Raw genomic sequence first — 9,712 nt, forward strand, 5'->3', positions numbered from 1 at the left:
GAACACTTAAATAAATAAAAATAAATGTTAAAAAATCCTTAAAACCCATAACTTTGAGCAACTGGGAAAATAGGACTTGATAATCGAAAAAAATGCTTTAAAATACACATTGATATTATCCATCAAAATGATTAAAAACAATAAAAATGGAGAATCTATGTCATCCTTCCACAAGGCTTTTCATCCACAGACCTCGAAGGCTGGTCAGTATCATTACCCCCGCTTTAAAGATGGGGGAAACTGAGGCACAGATGGGGGAAGCGACTTGCCCAAGGTCACACAATAAATCAGCGACGGAGCCAGGATTAGAACCTCGACTCTCAACCCAGTGCCCTACCCACTAGGTTACGCTACCTCTCACCTAGGCAGCTGTGGATACCAATGACTGCAGATTCCATCCAGACCCCCGGATTACAGGAAAGCAGAATAAAAGATGTCCAAGTCCCATACAAACAAAGTTCATCCTCTTTGCTAGGTTACAGAAACAATATTTACTGGGTTTAATTACCATTAGGCCCGGATCAGACACATTAGCACCTTCAAATCTACAGCCAGGTTGGGCACTCTTGATAAGTGTCACGTCTGCTAATGGCTCAACACCACTAATGCTTCCGAGCTGATACCAGGCTACCTAAAGACCCTTGTAAATGCAAAGCACTGGGTGGCTATGCCTCTGGTCTCCCCCATTCCTTGTAATGACCTTCCCTGCCTTGGACCTCCAGGACTTTCAGAGCAGGTCCCCCTGGTTCAAGGAAGTGAATTTACCCTTCCCTGACCCAGAGAGGCCTGGGGATGAGGGGGGAATTCACCCCTAGGGTGGTAAATGTCAGCTGCTCTTTAATTCCCACTCTGGGCTCCACAGAAGCTTTGCACGCTGAGGGGATGTGCATCCTCCAGCTGGCCGGGCCATTTCCCTCCTTCAGCCGCTGTCAGCTGCTTTCTGGGCAACACTAAATCGCTCGCACTCCATGTCCTGGCGGAAAACAGTCTCACCCTCCCTTCTGCCATCTTGGAAAATGGCATCCCTCCGGCCCCACCACCACTGTGGCAACAACAAAGGCCGATGGAGACTTCATAGGTTTCAGACTTCATAAAAGCTCTTGATCACAGCCTGCTTTGTGGACACCAACACAACGCTGGGGGAACCCCTGCTGTGTCTCTGCAAGCTGGACTCCAACCGTGGCCACTTCGGCGGGTGTCAGAGGCTACATGGGGCCAAAAACACCCCGGAATCATGAGGACGTTTGGGCTCAGAAACCGGAGCTCGAACTCAATTTACTGGAGCGACCAGAGGTGAATTTGTCTCAGCATATCCTTCTATCCACAGCGCCAGCGATGGCAACTGGGGAGCAGCTGGTGGAAACTGACACACTAAAGGGTTCATGCAGTGTAGACGATTAGGCTGCAGCTGGAGCTCTAGGACCCTGCGAGATGGGAGGGTTCAGCTGAGTCCCAAATGACTACACAGCAATTAAACAGCCCCTTAGCCCGACTCAGCTGACCTGGGCAAGCCACGGGTGTCTAATTGCAGTGTAGACATAGCCTCAAGCAACCATCCCTGGGGGCCCTTGCTGACAGCTCTGGCTGATGCCTAAGATATCGATAGCGGGGCGGGGGGGGGGGGCGTGCGTTGGGTGTTTATAGCACATTTCTGGAGCTGGCAGGTTCCTGGAATGGCGCTAATGTTCCTTGACTTGTGGGTGCATGAGAAGGGGAGAGGGTTTAAAAAACAAATACAACTGGATAGGAATTTTGTGCTCATGAAATTTACAAGATCAACAGTCCTGGAAACTCGGTCCTCCCTGCATATCAACAGAACTGGTACCACACAGGCAGTCACGTGTCTGTGTCGGCCTGGCCAGCCACCAAGCCTCACCCCCACCCCCAGATCACAAAGAGAGTTTAGTGTCCATGGCTCTCACTCAGGCCTTGGACTCTTGGAGAAACTTGACCCACCCAATTCATTTCACACGGGCCTCTGACAGGAACATATTCCTCTCGCCAGCTACCCTGGCTGGCTCCAAACCATTGAGCAATACTGGCAAACTGTGACAAGTTCCGGTGGCCACATTTTCAAAAGGAAGTTGGAAAACTGGACAGGGTGCAGAGAAGAGCCACAAAAATGATCTGACGGCTGGAGAAAATGCCCTACAGTGCAAGACTCAGAGATCCCAATCTAATAAAGAAGATGATCAAGCAGTGACTTAGGGCGTATAAGTACCTCAGTGGGCAAAAAAATACCAGGTGTTAAAGGGCTCTTTAATCTAGATGAGAAAGGCAGAATAAGCTGCAATGGCTGGAAGCTGAAGCCAGCCAAATTAGAAATAAGGCATAATTTCTAACAGTGGAACACGCTACCAAGGGAAGTGGTAGCTTCTCCTTCTTAAGCCTGGGTGCCTTATTGGAAGGTTTGCTTTAGCCAAACACAAGTTACTAGGCTCAGTACAGCGATAACTAGGTGAAATTCTATGACCTGTGTTATCTAGGAGGCTAGACTAGATGCTCTAATGGTCCGCTGCAGGCTTAATCTACAAATGTCTGACGAGCGCTGGAAGGGTCTGTAAACCGTTCACTGATTATCCTGGGCTTATATTTTCTCCATTAGACAGTATGCCGGGAACATAAGTTTGTGGAAATCCTGCTCCGCTACTACCATTAGAAACTATAGGTTTCTTGAACATCATTTTACAGTGAGCCGACCAGAGGAAGAAGTAGAGGCATCGAGAGGTTCTGAGCCTGGAGAGAACATGCAGCTTTTTCTGGAACAGAGGGGATTTTTCTTGGGTGAGCTGGGAAATTGAAAATGGATGAAGCAGAGACTTTAGTCTTCACATCTGACCCATAGCCAATATGACAGCAGGCAATGAACCAGGAGAACAAATCCACAGAACAGTCTCAAAGCACTTGATAAGCACCTTGCCTTACAACAGACCTAACAAGGTAGTATTCCACCCATTTTGCAGATGAGGAAAACTGACACACAGAGAAGTGACTTTGCCTAAGTAGGAAGGTGAGTGGCATAGCTCGGGACAGAAATCAGGAGACCCGACTCCCAGTCCCCCTCATTCTAATCACTAGACACCACTCCAGACTCAGGAGTAGAATCCAAGAGTCCTGAACCAGTCATCAGCTCTAAGCACCAGACTTCGCTGCCCCAGCAAATGGGTGGCCTCATTTTGCTGGTAACTGACGCGATCCCGGTAGCCTTGTGAAGTTTGCTGGCAAGTTGAGAGTTTAGGATAAAGGGCCCTTTACAGTAGAAATGTCAGCCATCCACAGGGAATTATTTGTTCCCTGAAATCTAGAGAGCTGGTTATCAAGAGCGTTTTCCGGGGTTTAGCATAGGGCAGCTGAGAGTCAGGACTCCTGGGTACTATTCTCAGTTCTGGAATGGGAGGGGTTCCAGCAGTTAGAGCATGGGGGACAGAACCCCAAAGTCCTGACTCTGTCTCCCCTCCCCACTATAACCCCCAAGTACCTCTTCCCTCCCAGGAGTAGAATCCAGGACTCCTGCATCCCCTGCTCTAACCAGCACACACACTTCCCTCTCCAAGCTGTGGATACAACCCAGGAGTCCTGACTCTGGGAGGGAAGTGGGTCTAGTACGAACCCCTCCTCCTTCAGAGCCGCTCCCTGCCTACCATTTCTTGAGCAAAGGGGGAGACGGCACTCACCGTCGACGATTTACTACTATGGCCGACTGCGATGATTGGGAACAGAGCAAAAGGGATGGCGACCCCAGGCTCAGATTTAAGCTGCTGACGTCCTTGAACAGACTAAGGTTGTCCCATGACTCATGCAAAGAGAGGTCAGAGACATTCATCGTGGGTCTGGTAAAGGGCTTTGGGAAGCCAAGGACGAAAGACCCCGTGCAAGTGTGACACAGCAGCAGCACGAAGCCATCAGAGCGCTGGCGAGAGGTCAGCTGGCCTGGGCACCAGACAGTTCCAGCTCACGCCCGGCCACACGAAGAACAGAAAAGGGCCCTGAGCCAGTGCGGGTGGTTTTTCTTTCACTGAACTTTGCAGCCACTGGGCTCTGCTTCACCTGTCCCTCAAGACGCTCTGCGTCCGAACATGCGTAGGGCCCTGGGGAAAAGGAGTCCTCTGAACCACCCTCGCCCGCGGGGATTGTTTTAATCAGCCACCAGCTCCTATCACCAGAGTCACACCTCACAATGCACACAACCCATCCAGCCAACGCCTGCAGAACAGATTCCTCTAAGTGAAGGCACCCAGAGCAGGCTTTTAAATCACCCTTCCCAGAGAGGAAGGCCAGCTTGGCAACCAAGACACTGGCCTGGGAGTCAGGACACCAGAGGCTCAGACTCCTCGGGCAAGTCGCTTAGGCTTGGTCTGCAATACCAGCTTCTGTTGGAATAACGACATTGCAGAGCGACTTCCCATCAGTAAAGGTAGCGTCTTCACTAAGCACTACAGTGGCTCAGCTGCAGCGCTGTAAGGGTAGACAAGCCCTTAATCTCTTTGGATTTCAAGTCCCCACCTGTAAAATGTGGACAAGGACACTTCCTTTCCTCCACCCTTTGTCTGTCTTGTCTCTTTAGAGTTCAAGCTCTTCCAGGCAGAACGGTCTCCTACCCAGTGTCTCCGCAGCGTCCAGCACCACAGGCCCCTGATCTTGGTTAGGGAACTACCATAATACAAATCGGCTTGAAACTGAGCAGATTTGGTAACGTGATGGAAGAGTCACTCATCTCCAGAAGGGGCATGTTAAGATACATTTCACCCTGCACGGAACACTATTCGCTGCACCGGCATGCGAGTCATGGGATCTGAGTTGCTCGGCCATTGATTTGCTGCACAAGTCACCTTTCCTCCCTGTGCCTCAGTCTCCTGTCTGTAATATTGACTCACCTTTGTAAAGTTCTTGGAGAGGCTCAGATCAAGAGGCCATAAGCGCTGAACGTTATTAGTCTCACACCTGTGGACACGCACAAGGATTGAATTCAGGTGAGTGCGCGGAGAAAGTTTCATCACTCCAACCCTCAAAAGCTACACAAAACTTTTTAGGTGTCACTAGTGATGCAGATCTCAGCCCTGGGCTGGCCAGGAGTCTGGGGAGGGTTCATGCTTGGAGATCAAAACCACATGGGAACTTGCAGGGTTTTCATGAAAAGCTGCCATTTCTGCAGCGTTCGGCTCAGAACTTTGGCGGGCAGATCAAAAGCTGACAGGCTGAGTCAAGCATGTTGGGGGCACAGACCCAACCACCACGCTATGCACAGCAGGTCTCCAAACAAGAGAGGGAACTGAGCCTGCAAGAGTGACTGCAAATCTTCCCCAAAGCTCTGGGAAGTCCAGATCCTGGGTACTAGTTCAACCTGTTATAGGCATGTAGTCTGACTATTAACAGCTCAGATCTAGATGCAAGGTGTGTGGGTGTCTGGGTCAGGGGCATCGGTTCTGGGCCCACATCCAGGCAGAAGGCTGCAGCTGGAACTTCCTAGGAGCACCCGGACAGCACCTATGTTTGTGTGCATTTGCATGCATCAACATAATGCCCTACTCAGAGAATGCCGTATTGTTCCTACCCACTGTGCATAAGTAATTCTGTGCACTGGTGGTTCTGTATAAACAGCAGCTGTTAAATACATTGCATTGTATTAAAAAATGCATAGGCAAAAACAACATGCCCAGACTCATAATATTTGCCCAGGCTTGTATCGTCCTCCATAAAGCTGAAGGAATTGTTTGCGGGTTGAACTCTGCAGTCAACAGAACACAAGTTTATATGTATCTTTTGCACATGCAGGTGCAATTCCTATTGAAGCAAATGGAAGGCAGACCTATTGTAGTTAGAGAGGGTGTGTTTGAACAGCGCCTGGCACAACAGGGCCCTGGTCCATAACTGGGACTCCTAAGCACTATGGTAATTTAAATAATATCACATATCTGCTAGCGGCCGCTTTGCTTTGCGTGACACAGTGCACCTGAGAGCCCCTATTACATAAGAGGACCCCAAAGACATGGAGCAAAATCTGGATTGCAAGTGCCTCTACATTTGAGGGCACGAGGATCTAGGGGGTTCAGAACAGTCTATTACAGGGGGTTAGGAGGATGCTGTGAAATTCAGATCTGGAATCTGTCATACCCCTGCTTCGCCAAAGTTTTGGGGGTGTTGGTACCAAGGGTTTGTCTCTAACCACTGCTCCATTTGGTCTCACCCCAAGAAGGTTAGCCCTGGCCCTAGTTACAGGGGAAGGCCAGGCATGTTTCAAGTCTCTCCAAGCTGCATTTGCCCCTCTGCCTGAGTACCAAGAATATATGTCAAGAGCAAGGATCTCTGCCCCTCCCAGGTCATAACTGATCAGACTAAAGGACAAGCAGTTCTTGCTTGGATGGAAAATCTGCCCCTCCATTGAGCCACGTGCACTGAAAACCCGTTCATTTTAAAAGGACCTGGATCCATACAAACATTGCCTAGTAAACCTGTGGAACTCACTGCCACATGAGCTTACGGAGGGCAAGAGCTTAACAAGGTCCTTAAAAGGACTGGGCATTTATATGGATAACAAGAGCATTCACAGTTACAACAGCACGGACTAAACAGAACCAACTAATCTGGTAGGGCTATAAACCCCCATGCAGCAGGGCCTAAGCCAAGCTCTAACTACCAGTGGCCAGAAAGAATCCTTCCCTGCAGGCAGGTTATCCCTTCACTGCCTGGTGCAGGGTCTCTTGCACCTTTCTCTGAAGCAGCTGGCGCTGGATCCTGTCAGAGACAAGACACCAGATAACAGGTGAACACAGGTCTGAGCCAGCGTGGCAATCCTCAGGTTCCTCTTTGGCCAGCTGCATGGCCCTCTGTGTTCCCAAGGTTTCTGCATGCTGACCAGGGAGCTTACCATTAACCAGCCTCTCAGCATAGCCAAGCCGCTCTCATTAGAATGAGAAAGGCTGTAGGGCAATAACAGTGAAAATGGATGGTGGTGAATGGGTCAGCGGGCACTGTGGGGGAAGAGGTGTTTCTTTGGGAGCAGGCCAGAGATCCTCCTGCTGTGATCCCAAAAGTAGCAGGGCTTCACCTTTTCCCCCCAATCAATAATGACCTCCCAAAGAAAAAGCTATTCCCTTTCTCTAGCAGCGGTTCACAATACACCCGCAGTTGAAAAGCCCCCTCTCCCTTTGGAATGAGAGGCAAAGAAAGAGCATGCATTGAGCAGCGTCCCCCTTCAGCTCCTAAAGATCCATTACGGCTGGCACAAGCTTCACCCTCTCTGCAAGAACACAGGGCTTCTGCAAAGAAGGCAAATTAAGGCAGAGGTTTCAGCCTATTGTACCCGGGCAGGGCTGCAGGTATCACTCGTCCAGTTGTGCCCAACTCTAGCAAGCTTGCCCTTTGTGGCATGCAAGGCTGCTTGCTCCTTGGAGGTCCAGGGTCATGGATACATATAGGGACATATACAGCCCTTGAGTGGCTGCACTCATGTAGATAGCGTGTGGATCCTGATCAGAACTTCCCCCAAAGTTCTGGGAAGGCCGGATCCAAGGGGCCGGCTCGGCCCATCACAGGCAAGGGGGCTAGCTACAAACGTTTAAACCCCTTTGCCCCATATGCTTGAGTGGCAACTCAGCGTTCTCCCCCACAGTGCCCAGCTTCTCACATGGCCATATCCCTCCTCTGGCTGGGCTCAATTACGTCCAACAGGATCAGCGCTTAGATGGGGAAACCTTCCTGGGAGTAGCCAGGTGCAGCAGGCAGTGGGGTGGGATTCAGCAGGAGGCATTCATCCCTCTGTATCGCAGCCTGATGCTGGCTGCAGGAGGGGCTGTGCTCGCGGTGAGCCCTGTGACGGCCACAGGCTGACATAGGGAAGCCCTGGCAGGCTTGTTACGGACCCCGTGGCACCTTTCTCAAGCCCTCCACTCTGATCACGCTTTTCACAGAGCCACAGACCGAGGAAGTGACCTGCCCTAGGTTGGTGGCAGAACCGGGACTAGAACCCAGGTCTTTCATGTGACAGCCTGGCACCCAAACCACACACAGCCTTTCTACGTCAGCAAGATTTCCCACAGCGTAGAGTCCAGCTGGGGCCACTGCACTCAGCTCCCTGAAACTCCCGGGTAGTTTCCCTTGTATTCCTGACCCCTGCAGCACTATCGGGGCAGAGAGCTGCGGCATCTCCCCCGAGAGGGTAAAAGAAGTGAGCCAGAAGTGCTAGCTCATTGCTGGTTCTTCAAGCAGCGGACCGGCCACCGAACACACTCCCCTGCAGCAGACAGCATCTCACTAAGGCATCTGCCCCATCCGATGGACCAAGGACGGCAGCAGAGGGAATTCCTCCATAGCACTGCAGTCAGCTCAACCTCGATCCCAAAATCCAAGGGTGCATCCTCCAGAGTGGAATCCTGAACGCAGTGCGCCAAAAGGCAGCATGTGGCAGTAGGCAGAGCAGGGGAAAGGGAGCCAGGATTCCTGGACATATTCCCAGCTCTGCCACTGACTTGGTGGGTGACCCTTGGTCAAATCACTCCCACCCCACCCCTGGTCTATACCTATACTGACACAGGGTTGCAAGGCCTGTGTGGTGAACACCTATAAAGCACTTGGGATATCTGTGGGCGAAAGCTGTCTATGGCTATTATTATTTTTGGTGTTGTAACATTGCACAACGCTGTTTGTGCAACTTGCCATGGGGGTTGCATCAATTCACAATGACATGGCATAACAATGCAGCACCAAGCCCAGGCAGAGAAGCTCCTTGACAGCACAACCCAGCCCCACAGGACAAACACCGGGTGGGGGCAACACTCTCCCATCCCACCATATTAGTACTGGGGGCACGAGACCATGCTCTCCATCTATGCCTCCACCTCAGCCAAGGCAAATGGCTCTCTGTAGGCAGAGGTCTGAACAGAGCCACTTATATCAAGCTTAATCAATAAAGCTGTTAGGGATACCGATGAACTGTCCTGCCACAGCTGAAGAAATGGCCCATCTAGGGTGAGACCCCATTTTTGAAGGCAGCCAGCGAGGGACTCTGCACAGAAAGGCATCAACCTGCCACAGAGGACAGTGCATCTGACCGTGTGTGACCCCCGTCACCGCAGTTGCAGCAGGGCAGGTGGGTGGGTCGGGAGCCAACTTCCAGGGACGCAATTCGTTTCTGCAGCGCTCCTTGTTTTTACACGCAGCGATATAAACCACCGCTGATTAAACCGTTCATCCACCTCACTGCGAGCAACGCAAGAGTTGGCCGGCCAGGTTCAGACCCCGGACAGCTAGGTGGTGTCAATCCAGAGCAGGAATGCGTGGGCCAGATTCAGAGCTCAAGCAGGCTAACATAAGTCCTAAGCAGCACTGTCTAAATCAGTGGAGTGGCATCAATTAACCGGGATCAAAACCGGCTGCCCATCCCACACCAGCACTGTTGCTACTTTCCAACTGCCAGCCACCCAGGATAACATCCGTCAGCACTAATAGCCCAATGTCCAGCCACCGAGTTCCCATCCCTCCTCCCGGCTTTGTGTACAAGCTACCTCTGTGCTATCAGCCCCCCACCATCCCTCTTGGAACCAGTCTTGAGCCAACTGTGAAGCTCACATCCACCCAGAGGAGCCTAGGAAAACTCTCATAGGAGGAGAGAATGAAATGACTGGGATGGTTTGCAGGAGATGAATAAGAGGATACATGATCATCATCAAGGAAAATCCCACGGGACATAGTCTCCTTGCAATTCAAGCAGAGTCCA

The 9,712-nt window shown here is 51.2% G+C and overlaps 1 protein-coding gene across 1 annotated transcript in view; it reads right to left on the reverse strand.

Annotated features, from left to right (window-relative positions):
* Positions 1–9,712, reverse strand: part of TET3 (tet methylcytosine dioxygenase 3) — a 156,993-nt gene that overhangs the window by 125,314 nt on the left and 21,967 nt on the right. The gene's annotated exons all lie outside the window — the stretch shown is intronic.

The sequence above is a fragment of the Lepidochelys kempii genome, chromosome 26, assembly GCF_965140285.1.
Source record: "Lepidochelys kempii isolate rLepKem1 chromosome 26, rLepKem1.hap1, whole genome shotgun sequence".
Taxonomy (NCBI): Eukaryota; Metazoa; Chordata; order Testudines; family Cheloniidae; genus Lepidochelys; species Lepidochelys kempii.